General features: G+C 55.2%; 1 protein-coding gene across 2 annotated transcripts in view; it reads right to left on the reverse strand.

The window, feature by feature from the left end:
- Positions 1-1,099: 1,099 nt before the first annotated feature.
- Positions 1,100-24,738, reverse strand: part of STK35 (serine/threonine kinase 35) — a 43,513-nt gene continuing 19,874 nt past the window's right edge. Inside the window, exons 4-5 of one of the 2 annotated variants that reach the window (XR_004679446.1) lie at positions 5,251-5,866; positions 1,100-1,312 (exon numbers count right to left, since the gene is read on the reverse strand). The gene's annotated coding sequence lies outside the window, so the exon portion shown is untranslated. Of the gene's footprint in view, positions 5,867-24,738 lie in introns of both variants that reach the window. The other variant, XM_035006020.1, reaches the window with a different exon arrangement.

Raw genomic sequence — 24,738 nt, forward strand, 5'->3', positions numbered from 1 at the left:
AGCACAGAAGGATCCTTTGCAAGAAGGCTCGTCCCCAGACACCAAAGCCTGGGCTTGGAATGTGGCGTGCTCACTCTCAGACCGGCAGGAAGGCGGACTTATCTGTTCCTCGGGCACACATTCCAGCGGCCTGACTCGGCCTCCAGCAGTTTTAGGATTCCTGTGTCTACAAGGTCCGATTCCGAAAAGCCTGAGCCGTGGGCCTCCGGTCAAACACCGGCCCTTCCAGAGCGAGCAGCTTTCCCGAGGCTGTGCAGGCCCGGAAGTCCAGGCTCAGCCGCCAGCAGATGCCGGGATCATCCCAAACCTGGCTCTCTGGGAAAAGGGAACTATAGGAGCCTTGGTTGAAGGCCTACTAAGTGCTGGGCCCAACACGAGGTTCCTATTTAGCCTCAACCACTGCCATTTTGCTTGAGGAAAGGGATGCGCAGCGAGACTAAGTGCCCCGTCCCCGGCGACAGGTGGCAGAAGTTCTTGTTCTTCCCGGTGCACCGAGCACCCAGCCGGCACCCCGCGGGACTCTGGGCCCTAGTTTTCTTACCCCTTGGTAGAGGGGTACACACCACACCTACCATGCAGGCCAGTAGCACCTGGCTTGTAGTAAGTGCTCATTGCTCATGGGACATGGAACGGCTGCTGTTGGCCAGGCCAGCCACCACGGCCCGGCTCAGTCTCTGCTCTCGGGACATGGGTGTTAGCTCCTCAGCTCAGAGCTGTTCTGTCCTGCTCCTCTCGGAGCCCACCGCCCCCCTGGGACATCCCTGTCCCCTTCCCCCTACCGCTGTGGTTCGGAGACCTCTCTTATCTCTCTGTTGAAACTCCCGAGGGCAGAACTTGCAGAAGCAGAGCTGGGCCTGGAAGGGCCTTTGACCGCCTGGTTGCAGCCCCTGGAACCCCTGTGATGGGCCGGCCAGGCTAGGTGTGGATTCCCGTGCCCCAAGGACAGGCAGGTTCCTCCTCCTGAGGGCCTGTTCCCCAGGTGGGGCTGGAAGGCTGGTCGAAGGCCACCAGGCAGCTCACCCACCAGGACCTGGGACCTGTGGTGCCGCCTGGCTCCTCCCTCCCCCAAACGGGGGCCAACAAAACCACGAAGCACTCGTTTTCAAATCACATATGGCTTCTTTGACCCCATCAAATAACTTTATTCACACAAACGTCCCTTAATTTACAAAGCCTCAGTCATTCATACACATTAGGGGGATCCACAGTGTTCAAGGAACTTAAATATAATGTCTCATACCAACCCAAGTAAACCAAGTACAAAAAATATTCATATAAAGTTGTTCACACGTAGGTCCTAGATTACCAGCTTCTGTGCAAAAAAAGAAAATAAAGAAAAATAGATTAACTAGTAGCTGAAGCTAACTTTGCGCCTGGGTTACTCGGTGCCTCCCTCACATCCAAGTCGTCCCCACCTGCATGTTAAATCGTGGCCTCATACTCCCCGGCTGTGATGGAGGAGGCCCCCTGGGACACATAAAGAGTTCTTTACAACGTTCCTGAACAAACTCCCTTCCTTTTGTGTGGCCCCTCCTGGGAAAAGATGTGGCGGCCTCTGGGTAACCAGTGGGAGTGGCTTCACCTCTCGATGGTGACCTTGGAAGCTTACATTCGCCAGCCCTCCTGTCCCACCTCCTCGCTTTCCCTCTGAGGGCATCTCTCTGGACAGGAGTCCCTGACCTGCGAGCCTGGCAGGCAGGGTCAGAGACGGGCCTGGCGTCCCAGAGGCCGTGCCTCGGCCCAGTGTGGGAGGACAGCCAAGGTGCCATCTCCGGGCCTTAGCCCCAGGCTTGGCTGTTGTCAGGCTGTCAGTTCCTAGGTGACTCCAGTAGCGCTGTGGTCTGGGGGCCACCAGGCAGGCCAAGGGAGGGGAAGGGAGTCAGGGGGGAGCAATAACCCAGGAGCCACTGGTGCCCCCAGATGGGTGTGTACGGGGGAGGGGGGGGCACAAGGAGGATCAGAGGGGACAGGCGCACTTGGTGGGCAGAGCCAGGAGCCCAGGCAGCATGGAGCAAGGTGAGGGCAGAGAGTTAGGGGTCCCCTTCTTAGGGGGTGGAGGCCCAACTCCTGCTGTTCCAAGTTTCCAAAAGATACTCTGAGGCTGAAACCCAGACAGCCATCCTACAAAGATCTGTCTTCTGAAAAGGTAAACTGCAACAGCATAAATAGAACATTCCTACAATGCCGGCTCTTTACCTTTTCTCAGAAAAAAGACTCAGGCAAAAATAATCTTATTGCTCCAAACACTGGTTTTCTAGGAGACAGCTGATATGTCAAGGAGCAGAGAACCTGGGAGGAAGGGAATGGTGGAGGTGGGAAATGTCCAGGGGCAAGAAGGCTGCGAAGGTGGTGGTGAGTGGTCTTAGCACCGCGGGGTCAGGGAGCAGAGGGTGTGCAGGGCGCGCGCCCCTGCGGGCTCAGCCTTCATTCGCTCTGGGACCCCCCACTGGCAGTGCCCGAAAGGAGGCCAGGCCCCATCAGGAGTCAGATCTCTGCCAGTGTTGGGCTTGTTTCTCCTCTAGCTGTAAACAGGGTATTTCTTAAGTAAACATTGAATACACTCCCTTAGAAAGGCAGCCAATCGGGGGCAAACCACGTCTGGGTGGGAGGAAAGAAGTCCCACTCTCCTGTCCCAATGCTTCTGGGATGAAAGGGGGCTAAGGCCTGCGCCTTTCGTCCCCGGTGCCCAGAAAGGGGTCAAAATGGAGCCAGTCCTGAACGGACAGACTGCAGCATCCTCCTGGCTAGAGGTAAGAGGCAGGGGGCCTGCTGGGTAGTGAGAGGCAGAGAGCATCCACCTGGTGGAAACATGGTTGTTCTGTCCTCGGCTATAGCTGCGCTTAGTGTCCCGGTGGTGGCGGGAGCCCTGGGCCTGGCTTCCCTCATGGCTCTCTGTGGGCGGGAGCGAGAGGTTAAGTGACAGACATAGGGAGAAGGATGCCACGGACTTCCAGCGGAGCCAGCAGGTCTGGTCAAGCGAGGGCAGTGGAATAAGGCACTATGATCTGTCTTGCTGAGTCCTCTCGCTGGGGGGGGATACTGAGCTCAAGACCCAGAGGTCTCAGGCCCAGAACCTCCCCGCTGCGGGCTAACCGTTTCACAGATCCAAGGAGAAGAGAGTGACTGCTATTTCAAGGTTTGGAACTCCTAGAACTTGCACAGGCCTTACGAACGTGGTGGCGCTGAGATGAGGTGGCACAGGGCTGCCGCCAGGCCCAAACTGCAGGCGGAGAGGATGAAGAGGGGGAAGAAGAGGCAGCAGGCTGACCCACAGCGGAACAGGGGGAAGGTGGCTGAGAAGCGGATGGGAGCTACCTGGGTCCAACCGAGGCTAGTCCACTGGCTGTGGGCCGAGCCGGCGCTCACGTGGGGTTGACGTCCACCTGGCTGGCTGGGCACCCGGGGTGGACAAAGTGGGGGGGCAGGAGTGGAGGGAGCAAGAGGGAGAGACAGGCACTTGGGGCTAACGAGCTGGCCATCGTGAGCCTGGGAAGGAGGACCTGCCACCAAGCAAGGGTAGGCTGAGTCCTGCAAGATAAGTGCTAGCCCTCCCAGGCTGCCTGCCTTGCCCAAAAGGCAGAGACATCCTGTGACCTACGGGGGCTACACTGATGCCAAGAGAAATAATGAAGGGGGACCGCTGCAGCTCCGAGACCTGATCCAGATGGAGGTTAGAGACCGGGGGAGGGCCGAGGTGAAGTTGAAGCAAAGGGTCTCAGGTTAGGCCTGAGCCTTGACCAAGAACCTGAGGGCGGGGGCTGCAGCCAGGAAACGTGGGGTGAGAACCAGTCCCCTAGTTCTCACCATCCGCTGCCCCCAAGGGGAGGGGAGGGGAGGGGAGGCAGAGAAGGAGGGTGCGCTGCAGTCAGGGACACTGTGCTCCCCACCCTCCCGGGGGCGGCCCAGGGTGCACTCCGGTGGCCTGAGAAGCCGGAGAGGAGACGGGGCGGGTGGGCACGAAGGATTTCACAAGGAAGGGAGGGCACGGCTCCCACCCGCAGCCCTGCTCACCACGGCCAACCGTCGGCCCAGGAAGCAGCAGCAGCCGTGGTATTTTGGGGCCCTGAGAAAAGGCGAGAAAATGCCAGCAAACGTGTGGTGAGTTTGCAAGTTTGGGCTGGTGTCGCGTTGGTCTCTCCCAAACGCCCAGGGCCAAAGGACGGCCACGGGGGGGGGGGGGGAGGGAGGAGGAGAGCCCCCCCTTGGTCACACACCAACCTGAATGCCCTCCAACTACCTCCCCTATCGATCCTATGCTGGTTTCGAGGAAACAAGAAACAAAAGAATTTCTTTCCCTTTCCCCCAAGACCCCGTCTTGCTTGGTCGTAACGGGGGGAAGCCTTTGGAGAAGCCCCAGCAGCTTGCGGGTGAGAGGGACGACACGGGGCCAGCCACCTGCCCCTGCGCCCAGGGAGGTGGGGGGTGGGGGGGCAAACCCTCAGGGTCAGAAGCCCGAGGCGAGGGAGCTGCCCGCGTGCTGGCAGAGAGCGTGGGATGGCCACACAGAGCATGGTCTGCACAGACACTGGTGCTGAGGTCAACAGGGTCACACGGGGCGAACTTTAAGGTGGCAGGCCACACACGGGCACCTGACAGCTGTGGGGGGCCGGGGGGGTCTAGCCCGTCCCTTCCCTGCTCTTGGTGGGTCCATTCTTTTCCCACCAGACACGTGTACGCGGAGGGAGGGCACCTAACAGTTAAGTTCCTGGGGGTGAGGGAGACGGCGCTTGACTCTGTCGCCGGCTGGGACACCATGGGCCACGTGCAGGGCATGCCCTTCACTGCGAGGAGGTGACAGTGGCAGCCAGTTTCAGGACACCCTGTTCTTAGGGCCAGGTCACAGTCGGATCGCAGGGACTCAGGTCGTCTCTGACAACCGGGATGCGTGGCGGGCACATGTGGGAAGGAGATGATCAGGAGGCAGGAGGTGACGGGAGCTAACCTCACAGGAGTGACAGATGCCCGCCGAAGACCCGGCCGTGTCCCAGGCAGAGGTTTGGCACGACAGTTGTTTTTCCTGGGGGGGGGGGGGGGTCTTCCTCTGGGAGGGAGACCACTAACAGAAAGGTAGGCTTGTAGAGCTGGGCTGGGCTGGTGCTCGACCGCCGGGAAGTGGGGGATATCACCTCTGTCTGCCCCCACACACCCCGCCCAGCGCTCCGGGTTCTAAAGGGCAGAAGAGAGAATGGCCTCCCACCACTGTGAGTCCTGGAGTGGCCCAGGGTTTCCGGCAGCTGAGAGAGAACAAACCCGCAGTTGAGACTTTCTTTCTTGAGTTCTCCGGGCCAAGCCCTGTCTTCCTCTTCCAGGTCCTTCTTCACCTCTGACCATTTCTAAGGCCTGAGGGAGGCCCGCGGAGTCCGGCAGCGCCTGTGTCTGTGGGGGGAGGTGGCCCACAGGCTGCCTTCTGTCTTCATGCCCCCCAGGCCGGGACCCACCCTGGCTCTCCGCAGAGAGGCAGGCCTTCTCTGGGGAAGTGAGGTGCTCTAAGCAGAACTGAAGGATGGGTAAAACAAAGAAGACAGAGGGAAAATAAAGGAACGAAACAAAATAGCTCCCTAACCCCTTACAAAAATTAAAAACGACATTTATACATATGCTTTTGTCCATGTTGTTTCTCCACAGCATAGTTTCCTGCTCTTCTGAAGTCTTAATCGTTTAAATTAAAAAAGGAAGAAAAAAAAAAGACAAAAAATAAAATAAGATTTAAAAAAAATTAAGCGAAACTAAAAGGAGGGGGGAAAACCCAAACAAAAGCTTCACATTGCCGGAGATCCAGCTGTCGGGAGATCACCAACCGACCAAGCCACCACCTCGGTGGGCCTCTGTGGGAGACACGATGAGACTGTGGGTCCCGAGGATCAACCTGGAAGACAGAAGACAGAAGGCCGGGGATGAGCGGACGCTGGGCCGGTGGGCTCGGGGCACCTCCAGGCTCCGGATGCCCCACTCGGGGCCAGCACTCAACCCCGAGGACCTCAGGAGCTGTGACGTGCTGGGGGCCGAGAGGTTTCTGACTACCTCACAGGGAGTGAATCTAGCTTCGCTACAACCACCCTGCCGTAGACACAGCACACTATTCTCCTTTTTCACAGAGGGAAACTGAGGCACTGTTTAAATAAAGACACATGACTAACATCACACTGATGGAGCAGCCAACCCTGGCTGGGAACGCAGGCTTGCTGGCTGCAGCTGCCAATCCCATCATGACCCCCATCCCTGTGCTATTAGGACAAGATGTCGCAGGACCCTAGCCATCGGTCCCTCCAGACCCTGGCCCACGTCCCTCCTCGCCCTCTCTGTGCCGTACAGAAGTTTCGCGCTCACGCTCTCGGGTTTATTCTGTGTCACAGACAAGTGCGGCTCAGCCCCCTGAGAACCTGAGTTAGCCAAAGCTCTCAGGTCTCAAGAGAGGCCAGAACCCCACAGCCAGGGGCTGGGGTGACTCAGGGCCAGGGTTAAGAATGAGGTTCTGCCACTTGACCACGGGCAAATTTAAGCCCTCTGCTCCTTGGTCTCATCACTTGCACCACATCACAGGTTATTATGAGGACCAAATGAACTAATGCATCTAACCTGAGACAGCGCCTGGCCCTATTATGATTAGCTATTGCTTGGGAATTGCCTTGGTGCCAGGCCTCGGGAACAGGACCAGCCATCGGCCTTTCAGGGACCCATTTTAGTGGAGGCCTGGAACACAAGAGCCTACAGCGATCAGCCTTGAGCCAGCACCTGCCTCCAGCCCGATCAGCTGAGCAGGGCCCCATCCTAGGCAGCAATGCTCCTCCATCTGCACGGCCCAGGGACTCATCCTGGGGTTTCGGAGTGCCTGCTCTCAACCTGAATGACGGGTCTTTCATGGCATGCTTGAAATCCCTCCAAATCCACCCCCACCCCCAGGGCTTTATTCTTGTGTAAGCTCCGTGTAGCCCGAGGAGCTGTGCCCTCCCCACCATCACTTGCTGCCTGTGCAGCCTGACCACCCGGGCCTGTCATCCTCAGGTCCCAGGGAGACAGACGCCTGGCTGGTCCTCACAGGAGGCAGTGGGGTCTGGCAATATGAGACAGCCTGTCTCCTGTGAGAAATGGTGGACTCTTCTTTGAGGTCTGACTGGAGTAACGACTGTAGAGCACCTGGCCCCCAGCAGGAACTGACTGACTCCATGAGCCCACCCTGTCCTCGTCCCCAACCGGCAACGATGAATGTGTTCGATTTGGACGGGATGCAGTCCGCAGCCACTGGACCACCCAAACTGCTCGCTCCTAGCTGGGCGAGGGGGGCATGGAAGGGATGCACACCCTGCTGGAGACGTGTACCAGCGCCTTCCGGAAAACAATCTGGCCCTGTGTTTTCAGAGCCTCAGGTGTGTGCAGACCTCTAGACCCTAAGGTTCCACTTCCGGAAACCCAGCTTGACTGGTCATCTTATATATGAAAAGGACTTTATGAATACAGATGCTCGTTGAAGTATGATCTACATTACGAGGCAACAACCCACAAATCCAAAAAGAGAAGATTTAAGCAAATGATCCATCTTACTCAGTGATGTAGTACAGAGAAAATGAGAAGGCAGGTTATGGCAGAAGCACTTCCCGGGGTTAAGGAGAAATAAGCAGCCTACGATGTCCCGCGGCATATGGTATGAGCAGAACCATGTAACCAACAAAAACCTCCACGTATAGGAAATCTGTCAAGAGTACATGAAAATGTTGTACTTGTTGTGGGTGCATTTTCCCCTTCCCCTGCTTACGACTGAGGACACATCACGTTGTCGTGCTTTACTTCATAATGGGAAAACCAGCGTACTCTAAGGGACAAGAAAAGCTGGCAGCCCCAAAGAAAGGTCCCTGGAGGAGCAGTCCAAGAGACCAGACCCAGGCTCTTTTCTGGGCTCTTCCACACACAGAGTGGACAGCGGAGAATTTTCCACAAGCTGTCAGGTGAGGTTAGACTGGCAGTTTCTTCCTCCAGCGCAAGGCGAGGAAGGGGCGCCCAGTGTCTGCGTATGGGGAGTAGAGTGGGGGTGAATTATAAAGGTGCTGGAAAAGTATTTGATCTGGAAGAACATACTGGCTTTCTCAGCCTCAACCTTTTCCTCTGCTACTTCTGTTTCCCTGCCTGTGAAGTCCGCTCCATCAACAACAAAAAAATGCATTGGTGGGTTTAGTATCTCAGTTTCTGACTTGGCAAAATCAAATCACCAGAAGCATATCCTGGGATGACCCAGAAGCCACCTCAAACTCTGGCTTTACTCAGCATGTCTACAACCTTCTCCCTGTGCTTTCAAGACAAAGCAGAGCATCCAGCAGCCAGGGGGAGGGAGGGCTGGGGGTGGGAACCTCACGATCCGAGACACTCCAAGTCTTTGTGAAACAGGACAAGAAAAGCCCAGGAAACTGTAGGCTAATGTGTGATCTGCTTAGCTCATCTCCGGGACCAGTTATGACCTTTTTGACACTGCTTTCCTCCCTCCCTTGGCAGGACCCAAGCTGAGGATACCCTGCTCAAAGGGATGCCCATCAGCAGGAAGGTGGCCCACGGCAGCAGAAAAGCAGCGGTCAAGGAGGCTGAGATTCAGAAGCCAGAAGTCCCTTTTTACATAATAAACTAGCAGAACAGAGTGTGCCCGCAGAAGGTCAAACCAACAGCACAGCTCTCTGCAAGAGCTCCCAAGACACCAGTGTGTAATGACCGCTGTAATCACTGGGTCCCCTGCCAGGAAGCCAGGCTGACATTTCCCATAGGCTCCTCCACCCTCCCCCGGCTTTGGCACTGGGTCCCCCCCTCCCGGAAGGATGCCTCAGGATGGCCTACAGGTCTGGGTCTGCTTCTCTCTTGGGGGCAGGGACAAGGAAAGTAAGAGGGCTCTCTTTCAGGGAGAGGACCTCAGCTTCGGGTTCCTCTCCCGCCTCCCATTACAGAAGGCGCACCTGCCCTGGGGGGCCAATGGTGGCAGGTGCACGGGGAGCCAGGCTCCGCAGCTATGAGCAGGAATGGCTCGGAGCCCCTGGTTCTGGGTTAGATCGACAGCAGACCCTCCCAGGCACCTGCTGGGGCGGGAAATGGTGTAAGGGCCCAGCCCAGGGGTAGGGGCTGGGAGCCTCCGACCTCATCCTAGCAGATGTCACACCCCGGCTCCCTGGCTGCCCAGTGACCAGCTTGGACCAGGGCCTGCCTCGTCGCTTTCCAGTGGAATGCGTACCTCTGACCACAGAGCCCTGTGCGGAGGGCCGAGTCAGGCCGCTGAGCGCAATGACAAGTGGTGTGTGATTAACCGCCACATTCGCCTTCCTGATCGTCTCATTTGGTGAGGCTGACCGCCCCATTTTAACAAGGGGACGGGCCCAGAGAGACGGAGCGGCTCGGCCCACACCACAGCGCTGCTGAGCACTGCCCGCAGTAGCCTCAGCGCCGCCGGCCGGGGGTGCCGCCGCCGCCTGCATCTGCCGCTGGTCCCGAGGGGGAGAGGGGCCAGTGATCTGGGAAGGCGTGTTGGCAAATCCTTCCCCTTCTTTCAGCTCTCGGACAAAGCTCCCTCAGCACGTCTGACCTTCCTTCTCTGTAATCATCATCACAGCAATCGCTCACCCAGCATCGAACGTTCCAAGGGCTTTGTAGGGAACCACCCATTAAGGCAACTTTCAGCTCTTCCCCGCTGCTTCCCCCTCACTGTGTCTCCACACGGAGCCGGCGTGTTACAGCTACGGCCTCATCTCGCCCCTCCAACCCTATGAGGTAGGCACTAGGTTGCCCAGTTCCAGAGAAGCTCAGAGAAAAGGGCTGCATGGCCAAAGGGTGGGCGAGAGAAGGGTCTGGGCCTGGGTCAGTCTCACCCCACAGCTCCTGCTTTCCGCATCGAACTGTCCTGGGAAATCCCTTCCTGGAGAGACAAGAGCTTAAGTGGAGTTTAAAACCCACTTAATCCCTTCATTTATAAACACATTCGTTCAGAAAAGGGTTCAGGGAGGGCTTGGCTTAGGTACCTCCGCACAAGGCTGGTGTCTAGAGCACATCGGAGGATGTGGAGCCATCGGGCAGGGAGCAGCCTTCTAGCAAGTTCCTCTGCCAGCTAAGCAGTTGTCTGCCTGATCAAGGAGATGGGGGAACCAGAGTGCTCCCATGAATGCCACCAGCACTTTGGAGAAGGGAAGTAGGGGAAGGGGCGGGGAGTGAGGACAAAGGGGCGGGATGGACGGGCACCCCCGTCCACCTCCTCCCGGCCCCCCAGCCTGCAGACACGGAACATCTCAGGGAAGAGAAGGCTATCCTTTACTCTCCAAGTGCGGCCCTCCTACTTCGTTGATGTCAAAATGTCATTTTGAGACGAAACTAAATGGGAATGGTTTGTGGTCCCCCGTCTCCTACTCAGCCTCCTTCTTTCAAACTGTACCATCCTTCCAAATGTGTCAGTCTGGCAGCCGCAGGGTGTGAGAATCTCCCGGGAGCCGCCACGATGCTTCAGTCGAGCATCTTCACTCAAGTGCTCTATTGGGGAAACAGCACAAGGCTGTGGTGGACAGTCCTGGTTTCAAATTCCGCCTCTGCCACTTACCGGCCGCTTATAGCAGCTGAGCCTCCTTTTCCTTGCTAGCAAGTGGGGATGCTGCTCTTTACCCTTTTAGGGGCTGCTGTGAGGATTCAAGTAAGCTGCCTACCCCATCACCTGGTACCGAGCGGGACACTCCGTACGATCGATCACATTGTTCACCGTGTTACTGGGTCACTCTGGTTCTCAGACCGAACTGTACAACGTATCTAGAGATGAGGCTTAATTCAGGAACTTTCTGTCCTTATCTGCAGTATGGACGTGTAGGGTGAAGGCGGGGCGGGGGGGAGCTCTCCCAATACGCCCTCTGGAAGGCAGCCTCTGCCACACCATTGCTGTAATGCCTCAAGGACAGCCAGATGGTGGCAAAGGTATCCTCAGCCCCTGTCAACCTGCTCAGGCCTAAGGATGGAATTTTAAAGCCCACGAGCCCCGAAATCTGAAATACCACTTAGCTGTCTCCAAGGATCTATTTTCCGTGATACTGTACAAGAATGTCATAGCTACCCCGTGGAAAGGATGGGCCAGTACCCCAGGTGACCACTGGCACGTGTCAGGAGGGCTCCCATACCAGGTTTCAGGGTGACACAGAGCACCTGAGCTCATGCCACCTGCTGTGAAGGTAAGAAGCAACCGTAAGCATATGTGATGCATATACTCTTGACACTCAGCAAAATGAGAAAGTTCAATGACTCGTAAATGCTTAACTGGGATTCAAACCTCAAGTCCAGTGTTCTCCATCCCTCTCATCTATTCAACAGAAAAGGAAGTCATTGGGTTGGCATGCTCATAGACTAAAGCACAATATAAACTCAAATGGTGGTATTCCTAGGTGGGGAGCCAAGAACTCACTCTTAAAGTGAGTCCTCCCTGCACTCCTGCGTGGAGGTATTGTTCCTGTAGTTAAGGCTACCTTTGACATGCCAGTCAGCGTGCAAGGCTTCGAAAGCGATGCTTCCTTTGCCCAAACAAAGGGGCATGGAGGAATGATCTCCATTTTACAGATGGGCAAACCAAGGCTCAGGTATTCATTGTCTGCGTATCACACTGTGGAGGCACAGGGGCTAGGCGATGTCAGGGTCATAGAGGGCAGGCCTCTCCTAAGCAGAATCAGTCTTCCTCGCTTGCTTAATATACCAAAGCAGCTGGCTTTTCATACGCAGATACCGACCGGCCAGGCCCGGGGTTCAGCGGCCCCAGTACTACGGTCTGTCCCCATCTGTCAGAGGGACAGAGGCCAGGGAGCCAAGCTTTCTGATACACCATTTATCGAAGGCTCTGCTAGTCCCAGGGGCTCAGACAGGGGCAAAGCTAGGGACGACGGTGCCACAAGAGCACCCGGGTCTACAGAAGGGAAAAGGGCACAGGAGTCCGAGCAGAGCACACCCAACAGGGGCTCCGCAGCAGCCACGATGCTCTCAAAGGCCAGGGGCGCCATTCGCGACGGTCTCTAAGCCCTGACCAGGAGGCCAAAAGAAGGCAGGAGTTTGGGAGCAGGTCCCGAACGCGGGGAGAACGTCATTCACGGAGTATCAGGTTACGGAGCAGCGGAGAGCTACTGCTCTGTCAAGGGCCTGGGCCTCGAGGTAGGAGATCTAAAACCGATACGCCAGCTCTCCTTCCCGTTACTAGTCGAGGCCCCTGAGCCTCAGCTGTCTCAGCTGACAGGGTGGCCATGTCTGCTGTGCGGGGTGTGACGTCCAGCGACGGTATCCGTACGGGGCACGCTGAGGTATACAGGAAACGATTAGCATGTGGTGATGGCAGCTTTCGATCACACCCCAACCCTAAACCTCACCACCTCCCTGGCTGGCCCAGGCAAAAATTCCAGACCAGACGACTTGGCATCAAGCCAGCCTCCTTTCTGCTTTGGGCCTCAGCAAGCGCTGGTCTGGTTGTCACCTGCCCTGCCCCTCACCCTTCCAGACCCCCCAGACCCCCCTCCACGGGCCTTTTCCCAGGGGCCCCAGCCCCCGCGCCCCAGCGAGCAGACCCCCACGAGCCATGCCGTGTGCCCCCCCAAGCCCAACTGCCTGAAGGACAGGACATCCTGGGCTTCTCTTGAGCCTCTCAGGGCGCCAAGCCCACAAGTCAAATACTGGCTGATGGACGGGACCCGGGAGCTAGCACGTGGCAATAAAAGAATTAATTTACGAACTTCACGGAATCATTCAGCATGACAGGATCTTAACACAAAAATCTGGTTGTAACATCCCTGCCTATAGCTGAGTTCGCACTGAACAATGCAATGCCAGGTGGAGAGAGAGATGCTCACCCTCACCTCAGAAAACCGGGCTGCCTGTCCAAGCCGGGAGGTCATCCGGGCTCATTTCCTACCGGGCCACACCGTGCCATCCCCCCCTCCACACACACACCTGCAGAGCTAGGTGGGGGACAGGAGGCACACGGGGACGGGGACGAAGGGCTTCCCGGACAAGACACGGCCGACCCGCTACAGAACCAGGCAGCTCTGGGGCCAACGCCCGCTCTCTGACCCTCCTTCCCTCGCCGCCTTTCAAAGGGCAAGAAAATAAGGCCTTCTGTTCCATCTGGAGAGGGAAGCCTGAAATCCAGGGGTGGCCAGCGGGAGCCAGTCTGGCTTCAGTGGGCCACCCCCCCTCCTCCGGGAAAGCCAGCCACAGGAAGATGCAAATGAGAACGGTGGCCTCGCGACCGGAAGCCTTGGCTCTGGCTTCACCTCTGTGGTCTTCCCCAGATCTTCAAGACCCACGCGGCCTCCCTCCAGGACCGACCCCAAAAAAACCTCTGATGCCCAACACTGCTCCGTAGCGGGCCAACAGCTAGAGAGGCGGTGGTGGCCTTCCTGCCAGGGCGGACTCCGCACCCCACATTCGAAGCCCACTGGTCGTGGAAATCGGAGGTGGAGGTGGGGGTGAGGGCTGCAGCAGGGTAGGCCCCCCCTCCGCCCCGAGAGACTGAACACCAGCTCTCGAGCAGCCAGGGGCCCACCCTTCGCCCACTTCTGCGTGTCTGGAGGAGGCCGCCCCATGCATTCTGAAAGGCAGACTGTCGCCCAGGCTGGAACAGCAGATGGCAACCAGAGGAACCTAGCCCCTACTAAGAGACACTGAAGTAAACTGCAGGAAAATGATGAAGGACCCCGCCTGGTGGTGGGGACCCTGGTTTCCAGTCTCATCTAGCTCTCTCCCTGCGCCACTGAGGGGCGCTTGGGACCAGGGCAGGGGTTCTCCATCGGGGGTCCTTCGAACTCCAAGGATGCATAGGGCCTGCAAGAGCCCGGAAGGCATATGAAATATACCACAGGGTGCATCAGTCGCGTGCCTTTTTCTGGAGGGACAGCCCTGACACTCAGCTTCTGAGGAATCTAAGAACCACGAGCACCTCGGCAGGCTCTTATCTATCAAGGCAAAGACTCGAACCAGAAAGCAACCTGGGAGGGCTCCACGGGGTTGCCTGGGGCACAGTGGAGCAGGACAAGCTGGGCGCAGGAGCCAGGCTGCAGCTGATGGCACTAGAGCCCTGCCTACCAGTGGGGTGGGGGTGGGGGGGGTGGGGGGTGGAGGGTCCCTCTCCTTACAGATTTTCAAGGCAAAGCTGAGACTCGTAAAGCAGACAAAGGCCATGGAGAGGAGACGGGCTCTACGCCGAGTCAACTGAGCTCGATCGGTGGCCCACTCACCACGGTGAGGACACCACGCTCTCCTGCAGCCACAGCTGACGGGCCGGCTGTCCGGCGGGGCCTGGTTTACTGAGAGAAGGGGGGCGAGCTGCTGCAGACAGATGCCAGCCTTGTCTCTGCTGTGTCACAAAGCTGGGCCAGGGCAGTGAACGCGCCTACATAAAATGCGACGGCCAGTTACCGTGGAAGCTTGCAGCCTCCGAGACTTTGGTCATATTACAGCAGGGCTCATGTCCGTCGCCACTGCAGCCTTGCCTAACACTGTTTTAAACCTTTTGATTTCTCAAAGCGAGCTGCCCCAAATGCTCGTATTCAAAAGCTCGCCAAATGCACAAAAGGAAGAATTGCTGGGGCGCCTGGCTGGCTCCGTCAGTGGGGCGTGTGACTCCTGTTCTCTGGGTTGTGAACTCGAGCCCCATGGTGGGTGTAGGGATTGCTTAAAAATAAAATCTCTCAAAAACAACCCCCGAAACAAAGGAAGAATTGCTGGCAAGACCTCAGAGTCTGAGATCTGGAAGGCTCTCTGGTGACCAGCAATCCACAGGACTGCACCCCGAGTCATCCCACCAGGGTCTGAGGCCGTAGACCCATTTAGAGCCGGTCCCTCTGGCCTTGGGAAGTCATGTCTGGGGGCCCTCGGGGAGCTGGGAAGCACCTGCGCCGGTAAACAGGCACTGGCTGGCACTCCAGACAAACGAAGGGGGAACTTTTTGTCTGCAGAAACAGCCCCGGTAATTGGCAGTCGGCTACAGGGACCCCCTAACTAATTCCCTTCCTCAACTTATTAAGTGGGGATGAAGCGAAAGCTGCCAACTGCCTCAACTGGTCTCCGAAGAGACCGAGGTTCAGCTGTGGCCGCTGTGATTAGCAGACAAAGGGCTCCAGGGAGAGGCTAGGCTCCTGGGAGAAGCCAGGCTCCTGGGAGAACCCTCCTCCCCGGCCCTTTGCCAGGAGCATGCCTAAGGTGCCATCACAGCTAAAGGGGAGCGGTTGCTCTTCCATATGGTGACCGGACAGTCTGTGGTTAGAAGAGGCAAGACTCAAACAAGGTCATGCCCAGAGTGGTCTGTGCAAAAGGGGACCATATGGACTTCCGGTTACAGCAACCAGACCAAAGCCCGGTGTGCCCAGGGAACTCACGGGGGGGGGGGCACTGCCAAGAGGCTTGGAGCTCTCTTAGGGAAAAGCAGAGCACTGCAGATTGTTAGTGCAACGAATGACGGGCCTGTGAGGATTTGGCAAAAACAGACTGCACGAAGGCAATGCACAGAGCTGCCTGTTCCTGAGCTCTCGCCGCGTGCGTGGAGTTGCACTGGGTACTTCCTATTTCTTGTGCATCTGGTCTTCACACCAGCCAATAGTGAACGTCAGTGTTAAATGAGCATCATTTAGCAGACAGGAAATGGGGACCCGGAGAAGTTAGGAGACTTGCCCAAGGTCACCCAGCTGGGCCGTGGGAGAGCTGCAATTTAAACCTAGATTTATCAACACACCAGGTTCCGAAGCCAGTCTCTTACTGACACCAACAGGGAAATACAGGGCTCCCAATGGCCGTATCAGCTGCTGCCCTGTCTCCCTTCGCGTGCTCAGGAGGGCGCCTCTGCTGTCTCGCACCTTCTGAAGGCCAGCCCTGTTGGGTGTCGCATCTCCTCCCTCCTCCCGGGAGCTCTCCATTCTCTCCTCACCGTGACCTACTCATCGCCAGAAAGAACAGCCTTGTACACCACCATCACCCACCTCTACTTTTTCTTCCCCAGGGTGAAGGTCACCCTCCTTAGGCTGACATTCAAGGCTCTGGGCAATTTAGTGCCATTTCGCTCTCCCACTTCACCTCTGTGTGAGCCAACCCGAAGACCTGCTCTTGACACAAATTCTCAATGTTCTCACGCTGTGTCCCTTGCTTACAACACCCTTGCGTGCCTTTTCTTCAAGGGCTATCTTAAGTCACAGGTCCTACTTGTTGCCGTTACTGACTGCTTCAACCAAAAGCCAATGTTCCCTCCACTGAGCTCCTGGGAGCACCAAGCACGGTGCCACTTACAGACCTATCCTCAGAAGCCAATGGCAGAGGGCCCTGGAGCTAGCCCTTCCTGGCCATGTGGCCGGTGGGGCACATCACTTACTGTCTTTGGAGTGGGAAGGACATCCTACCCAGGACCCATGTGAGGATGTGACGAGATAAGAAACAGACGGGGAGAGTATGAAGTCTGCACATGGCATGCGCTCAGTAAGTCAGAAGCTAACTGAGAGGAAGTGACCCTGCCCCTTGCCCTCATGCCTTAGGATGATAAAGGCTCCAGGCTGCCCCAGGCCTGTTCTACACAGAAACAAATAAAGGGACTGTAAGCCCGCCAGCAAACTGCAAAAGCTCCCAGTAAGCACTCGTAAATGAGTATGAAACACGGACCTACTCTCCAGGGAAGGAGATGTGGTGAATAGGTAGGGCCAGCTTCTACCCCACGCCCCACATGTAGTTCAAACCAAGATGCCCGAGGATGGCTGAAGGACTGACCTTGAAGCCCCCTTCCACTAGCTTGATGTCAAGTTCAGACCTTGGGGTAGCCCCTCAGCTCTTGCACTTTAAGTGCCTGAAGGCAACTGACCACAGAGCTCTCCGCACCTCTCCCCGTTTTCTCCTTACCCCAGAATAGAAAGTATTTCCCAATTCACAAATTAAAGTGGCCCTCAAAGTCAATTTTATAGCCAGCAATCATGGTCTCGATATTATATAATCATGAAAAAAACCCAGAGAGGGAGACGCGGGCGCTAGAAAGCTGCTCTTTGGCAGAACCACCAGCCTGCCCATGTGACAGGACACTGCACAGGTTTTCAGCTCGGGAAAGCAAAAGTAAATACAAAAAACAACAAAACGCTATGTTCTTGGGACATAATTATAGCAGAGTGCATATGCAAATAAAGACAGAAGAGCCAGACACACCAGTCACCTAATGAGAAGCTGATTACAAAGGAAAGAACAAAACACAGCAAGGCACAGTCATCAGATGAAGGCTGTGAAGGCAGCTCTGGGTCTAAGGCAGGCAGTTGGGGCTCATGAAGGTGTCCCAGGCTTAGTCCCAAATTTGGGATCCAGCGGCACCCCAAGAAGACCCAGATAATCACTTACCAAATACCTGTCTAAAGGAGAGAGGATGGGTTGATGGCCATACACCCAAGATACATCTGTGTACTTTCCACCCCCCCGGCCCCCCACAAAGCCCCTCTCCTGCAGGGTTCACAGTCTCGAAAATGGCTCTGCCCCCCAGCCCAGTGATTCGTGGAGCCACTCTGCCTTCATCTCCCTCATTCCGTCCACCTGCAGTCCTCCAGCAATCTCCAAATGCACTTTAAATTCACTCTGCCCCATCCCATGTACCATCCGCCCTAGCCCGGGGAACTCGACTTCCTAGCTGGGCCCCAGGTCCATGCTTGCCCTTTCCAATCCTGGCAGCAGAGCCAGAGTGCTCCTGTAAACACGGAACCCGACGGGGGAAGCTGATCTGAGACTTACCACCATCCCCAACGCCGGGCACGTCAGGCTCCTGCTTCTTCCTCCCAGTCTCTCCCACCTTGCCCCTACCCATTCACTGCCCAGCTGCCTGGCAGACACCTCATCCTTCAGGTCTCAGGTTCAATGGCACCTCCTCCTCTGGCCTTGGGGAGGGTCCCCTATTTTCTGTTTCCTCCATCCATACAGGCATGAAATTTAGTTTCCTCTTAGGACCAATCTCTCAAACTGAGGTCAAAGGGCCCGGAGCGTGGGGACCAGGTCTGAGCTGTCCCTGATGTACCGTAAGCACCTACCGGTTAGGCTACCAAAAAAATTAATGGGCCCCTCTGGCGTGTGTGTTTTATTGATGGGGGTGGGTGGGAAGCATCCTGAGAGACTACTTCACGCTCTGTCACCAGGGTAGCCAAGAACTAGTATGAAAAGACAACAGAACCCAAGAGCTATGGGGTGCCTCCTGCACGGCCAGCATCCTCAGGCTAGCTTTACATCCATTTTCCATTGAATCCACATGAAAATCCTATGGGGTAAATGTTAGTAGCAACCCATTTTATAAATGAGGACTCCAAGGCTCAGAGAGATGCCTAAGGTTTAGCTGGACTGAGGTCAGGGATTATCTTTGTCTCCATGGCCCAAGCTGGACAAAGAGCAGGTGCTCAATACATGTTAGGGGGAATGAACAAGTGAAGATTTTTAGTCAGGATTCAAGCCATGTCCAAGACTCCACTTGGAGACCTGTGCATCCTGTTGCTTCCCCATTCCCTATGCCCAGCTGCCTCTCAAGTTCCCCTTTCTTGAAGGGTGAGCTCCCATCCTACAACAAGGACCTCACAGGGCCCTGTACTCCCCTGAGGGTACTCTGCTGGAGATCATCCCAAGATACTCACTGTTATTACGGCTCAGAAGTCTATTCTCCCAGGGCCAGGGAAGCCCATGGAGAAATTCAATTATTTTCTTTCTCTTCCCAAGAGCAGGTGGCTGCAGGACCTCACCTCATCCTAAGGACACATGCACCGCGGGGGAAACAAAGCAAGAATCAGGAGTCCCGACTCCTGGAAACTCATCCACTGTGGAACCCACAAACATGACCAGGCTGAGGGAGCAGGGAGAGAGGGGCTGAGAGTGGTCCTTTAGGTGCCCTGGTTTTCTAGACAAAAAAACCACAGCCCACAGAGAACTGACTTGCCCAAAGTCCCGATGATAGGTAATTATGGAAGGCAGAGACAGGATTAGGACCCAGCAGGCCCCTCTTCCTAGCTCTTAAGCCTAGATCTAAGCTTTTTGAGGACCAAAGATTAAGAGGTAAGGTATGTGGCTGTGTGTTTAATAGATGGTAACGTGGCAGAGTGTGCCTTTACCTTCTTTTGCCAGGGCAGCCCTCAACCCTGACCCTGAGTGTGCCTCAGTGTCACCCAGACGGCTTGCTGAATACCCTCCCCTGGTTTCCGACTCCGCAGGACTAAAGTGGGGCCAGAGATATGCATTCTGACAAGTTCCCAGGTGATGCTGCCAGTCTGGGGACCACACTCTGAGACGGTCTGTCCCTGACACTGTGTGTGTTGGGGGATGGGAGCTAGTGAGGAGGAGCAGGGAGGAGTATGGTGATAGCTTGTCAACATCTTCAAGTTCACAGGATAGAATCTTGATCTATTAAGTAGGAAACTTCTTACTCGTGACATCCTCCGTTCCTCCCACTGATAGAAAGGAAGCAGTCTTTTGAACTCTGGTTCAACTTTGCCCAGGCCACATAATCAGGCTGCAGATCCTGAAGACTCACATCTGGGTCTGCCCATGGCACCACGACCTTAGCCCCAACTCAGTGACACTCTATGAGTAGGTGGGAAGCCACAGTTCCAGAACAGCTGTCCCACAGCCACAGGACTCCAAACAAAACACTGCGCTGGAGTGATGGGCTCTCCAGTGGCTCTTGGTGCCTCTGCCCTGAGCATCTGAGGGCAGGGCAGGGAGGGGTCACCTGGATCACATCGGCGGTGACATCTGGATTTCAGTTTAGGCAACTGGCCTAAACTCCTAAATAACTCCTTCTAGAAGGTAAGAGTCACTGTGTTGTTTGGGGTGTGGTATACTCACACTCATTTCTGCTGCCCCATGCAAACCATTCATCAAATCCAAGTATGCAATCTGGTTACTAACAACAAATGAGTTTTTACTTGTGACTTCCAGTTTTCCTTATGTCTGTACAAGGGTGGGCTAGGCTGGTAAGGCCCATGCACTCTGCCAAGATCTGACGGCATTGTGCTTCCAAGCCCATGCCTCAGACGTGCCCCAGACCAGAGCCTTCTGGAAGGAAAGACATGTCTTGGACATGTCTGAAAAAAGCAGAAAGGCAAAAAACAAAAGGGTGCTGTGCTGTCCACAATATGTAAGGGTTTCCTTTTTCTAAATGGATGGAAGTAAATGCAGAATGAGTCAACTGGCTCACACCATCTCTGTGACTTTCCCATTGGAACAGCTGACCAAAGCTAAAATCCAACACCATATACCAAAGCCGACCTGCCTTCCATCACTGCTACGGTACCAGGCCTTGGAATGACAAGGAGTCAAGGTTCCCCTCCATGAGATTACTGCCCAGGCCCCATACCTGGCTCCTTTTTCCAGCCTGGAAAAACCAGAAGCATTTTCATCTTCCTCACCATGCCCTGTGGTGTGGCTGGGTGGCTCGAATCCATCTCCCCGCACCGAGTCCCTAGATATTGTTTTCTTTTACAAAGACACAACACACAGAAATCTGACCTGTATATGATGCAGGCTGAGTTATAGCTTTCCCCTGGCACCTCTAACTGAAAGTGAAATTCCTTTAAAGTTGGGAAATTCATTGCAGTATGTTATGCTATTGATTTATTTTAAACTTGGCTGGCAGTTTTAAGGCCTGCCATGCTTCTGCATCCTAGAGATGCGGGAAGAGGTCTCCATTTCCTTTGGTTCTGTAATACCACCGAGGACTCACTAGTGGCAACAAAAGGGGGGGCTGGGAGCTTATGCCGCTGCCCTAGTTTACCAAGACGGAACCCTGGGCTGTCTCCCCAGGTCCTGGGTCTAGAAGGCATCTCTGGTTCGGATTTCACGACTACAGCGGTACCCTCTCCCCTGGAGAGCTGGGTCCTGTACCCAACAAAGCCTCAGGGCGCGAAAGGCGAGTTTCTGGCGAGCCCTGAGCTGTGACCTGCTATCACCTGGTTTACAAGGTGCCACTAAACCGACCTTCAAGAACCAGCCCAAGGTGCTCCTTCCTCCCGGAAGCTTTCCCTCCGCTCCCTCCAGGCTTCCTGTATCTCTCCTGGGCCACAGCTACTACAATTAAGTCTCCATGTCATCTCCCCGTTGCTGCATGGTAAACGACTAGAGGACAACACTGGGAGGGGGCGGTTCTAGCCTGTCACCACCACCCCCAGGCAAGTGCCTGCCACATATCAGGAGGGCTCTTGCTCACCAAATGCGACTTGGCCCCAGCATCTTTCCACACAGGGCTGCGGGCAGCCACATCAATGATGGGCACCAATGACGAAATCCCCCGCTTTAGTCAAGATTTCATAAATGAACTGGGAGATCTGTCAGGGAGAAACCTGGCCACCACTGCTATTTTGCTTTGGGTCCTCAGTCTCAAAGGCCCGGGCTATGTTCACTGGGAAGGGGCTTCTGCCAGGATCCCTGGTGGAGGGAACAGAGACAGCAGGCTGCCTTTGGGTCACATCGGAGCCCTTTCCTCAGCCTGGTGCCTGTTGGCACTCCCTCAGTGCCCGTGCTTTCCCGACAGCCATCACATGGAGCGGGCTTCTGGTCTCCCACCTTCCAACCTTTGGGTAACTTAGACTTCTGCCTGCTGTGGCCCGCCCCCGGTTATGTGGGAGCCTCACTAACCCAGCCTCGCCTCACCTGCCCACGTGTGAGGCTGTTATCAGGGTGACCCAAGGGGAACCCGCACACAGGTGACCTCACCTGGAGGCGTGGACGGTGGCCCCGCTCCGGCATGCCTGTGCCCAGGTCAGTCGTCAGACTCAGAGAGGCCCCCGGGCAGCACTGTACACGAGTAACTAAGGGGCCACCTGTGTGGTGCTCCTCGGAGGGGGAGTCCACCATCCGCCTGAAAATATAAACCCATCAAAAGCTGCTTTTAAAGAGGCTGCAGGAAGCAGAAGGGAACAGTGAAATTTCCGGGCAGATACCTTGTTTGAAATCCCGGCTCTCAAAACTTAGTAAGGGGATTCTCCGCTTCCTCATCTGCAGCAGGCCGGCGGGTGGCAGTCATGCAGATGCTATGTGGTAACTGCACACGTGGTGTCAACTATTAAAAAGTGTGGGGGCGCCTGGGTGGCTCAGTCGTTAAGCGTCTGCCTTCGGCTCAGGTCACAATCCCAGGGTCCTGGGATCGAGCCCCGCATCGGGCTCCCTGCTCCGCTGGAGGCCTGCTTCTCCCTCTCCCACTCCCCCTGCTTGTGTTCCCTCTCTCACTGCCTCTCTCTGTCCAATAAATAAATAAAGTCTTAAAAAAAAAAAAAAAGTGTGGAAAGTATTTCATTCAGAGCTGAAGAGCGAGGACAAGGCCTCGGCTCAGCACAAGTCAGGGGCCCCTCAAACCAGGTTTTTACACCCAGGAGCTGTTATTGTTGGTAGAAGTGTTTGTGTCCCAGGGCGGGGGGGGGGGGAGGAAATGGGACTTGGAAGGACCCCAACCATCAGGCAGCCTTGCTTACAGCTGCATGATTACAAAAGCGATTTTGCTTTGCCCAAAGGGATGCCGTCTGGGCTAGGAGGAGCCAAGGATGCCAGGGAATAGGAGAATGTGAACCACAACAGCCCTGGGGCAGGCCTGTCCCCTCACGGATGCTTTGATGTCCTGCAGAGCTTCAAGAGACAGACTGTCCCTGGGGGCCACCCGCCCCATTACATAACCCCAGCTCAGCTTCCTCCCGTGGGTACAGCCAGAGCTGTCAGGGGAGGGCAAAGGCAAGAACAAAAGCTGGCCCCCAGGGAGATGCCTGGCCTTCTTGACCTGGGGGAGCCCCGAGAAAACACAAGGAGACAGACCAGGCCCCACTGTCTTCCTGGATGCTGGTACCTCCAGCCACCATGTCCTCAGAGTGAAGACACAGCTAATTTCCCAGCGAGAAGAGAAGCAAACCTTCTGGATCCTCATGCACAACCCCTCCACTCTTAGCCCTAAGGAGTGCTAGGGTGACGGGGAAGGCCAGGCTGAGACATCCATTTTATAGACAGGGATTCAAAAGAGGCTCAGAGACTGCAGATCTGCTTGCATCCAAGGATTGATAATCACCAGCTAAATACATTCCCCTCCCAAAGATCTTTCAACTTTAAATAAAACCCCTATCCCGTAAAGATCTAATCATCCGCTTCAGGGCGAGGATGGCATTTCCCTCCTTCCATCCTCTTTGGAAGGTTCAAGATTCCACCAGAGACTAACTGGGATGAGCCTCTGGGGTGTAGGAATCAAACCAACTCTGGTCCCTTCAGCGGTTAAGGCTTCATGGAGAAGGTGTCCTTGCTCATCCCCCCCACCCCCCGCCCCGTTGGGCTACCTAGCTGTTCAGCACGCTGTACTTTTCGGGGTACAAGAAACTCCCCAACTAGAAGGCTACTAATGGCCATGCGCCTCGTGCTCACGTTACTCATCTCACACTCCACTCAGTGCACAACTATTTGTTGAATTCCGTTATAAAAACACGTGATTGCTAGATGTTTCAATGAGGCATTACCCCATATCAGTGGACACCAGGGACTCAGACCTGGGTTCAAATCTAGGCTTTGCTCCTTATCAGCTGTGACCTTTGGGAAGTTGAAATAATGGTCAAAAAGCACGTGGCCCCAGGGATGCAGTGATTATCAACAGCTCTGACCATCTTCAGCACTGTCGCTCTCCTTCAAAACCTAACCCTTCAGCCCCCTCCCCCACACAAGGCGAGGCTCCAGGTGGGGGGTCTCACCCCAAAAGCTCCGTTTAGTGTGGCCACCTCTCACAGGGTCCTGAGTGAAGGGCATGTGTTACGTGCTCCTAGATTTGTTCACGTCTGTCCTCATGGCTGGACAAGGAAGTCACACTCAACCGAGAGGGGACCTGAATACCTACCTATTTGTCCCAAGCTCCCAACTTCTCACGGAAAACCCGTTTCTAGTTTACCCTCCGGGGATTGTTTTGAAAACTTTGCTGTTTAAAATGAACCACATTAAGAATTTCTTTTCCATTTTTTAGTTTCCAGTATCACTTTTAACTCGACACCTATAATGTGACACAATTGGGGTATAATTCTGCCAAAAAGTAAAGAAGTGTTCTGAATTGGTTTCTACAGCTTCAATGTGAGCCAACATGCTGTTGCCTGTTAGATGAGCTGAAGCTTGTGAATCCCCAGGAGACCATCAGGGGTCCAAATAGTGGGTTGGGGACCTCCACCTCAAATCTCATAAAAACAAGAAGAATCTGAAGGCCAGGTCAAGGGGTCAACTCAGGTCCTCTAGCATATGAGCCCAGAGCCCCATCTTTGGACCTCACGCCAAGAATAAATATATCCTTTATTACCTCAACAATAGGCTGGATTTTTTCCCCCTCTGATGTTAGGCAGCTACCAAGATCACATACGGAACAAAGAATTATTTTCTACGACCCTTCAGGCCACACCAACATCTAGATTTCCTTCAGCTGGCCTGAGCTGCCTGCTCCAAATAAATGTCATTCAAGGACCCTGACTATCAAAGGCCCTAGTAACCAAGGCTCGTCTATGAGACAGCAAACTTGGCCATGAACGCAGACTCCCTCATCTTACAACACCCTCCCCGGCAACGGAGGTGGGCGGTGGCACCTAGAACAGCAGTTTAGCTTACCCACTTTGGGTAAGGTCTGTGGCTGACTGGGAGGAAACACTAGAAATTATTAAACATCTTTAAAAAATGACAAATAAGGGAGAGATAGAATCCGCCATTGAGTAATCTTTAAAAATAGGTTAAGTTTTCTGGAACAAGCAATGGGCCACAGTTGCCTGGAGTCCAGCTTTGTTT

Source organism: Mirounga leonina, unplaced genomic scaffold, assembly GCF_011800145.1.
Source record: "Mirounga leonina isolate KUSES-001 unplaced genomic scaffold, KU_Mleo_1.0 Mir_150, whole genome shotgun sequence".
In the NCBI taxonomy this organism is placed as follows: Eukaryota; Metazoa; Chordata; class Mammalia; order Carnivora; family Phocidae; genus Mirounga; species Mirounga leonina.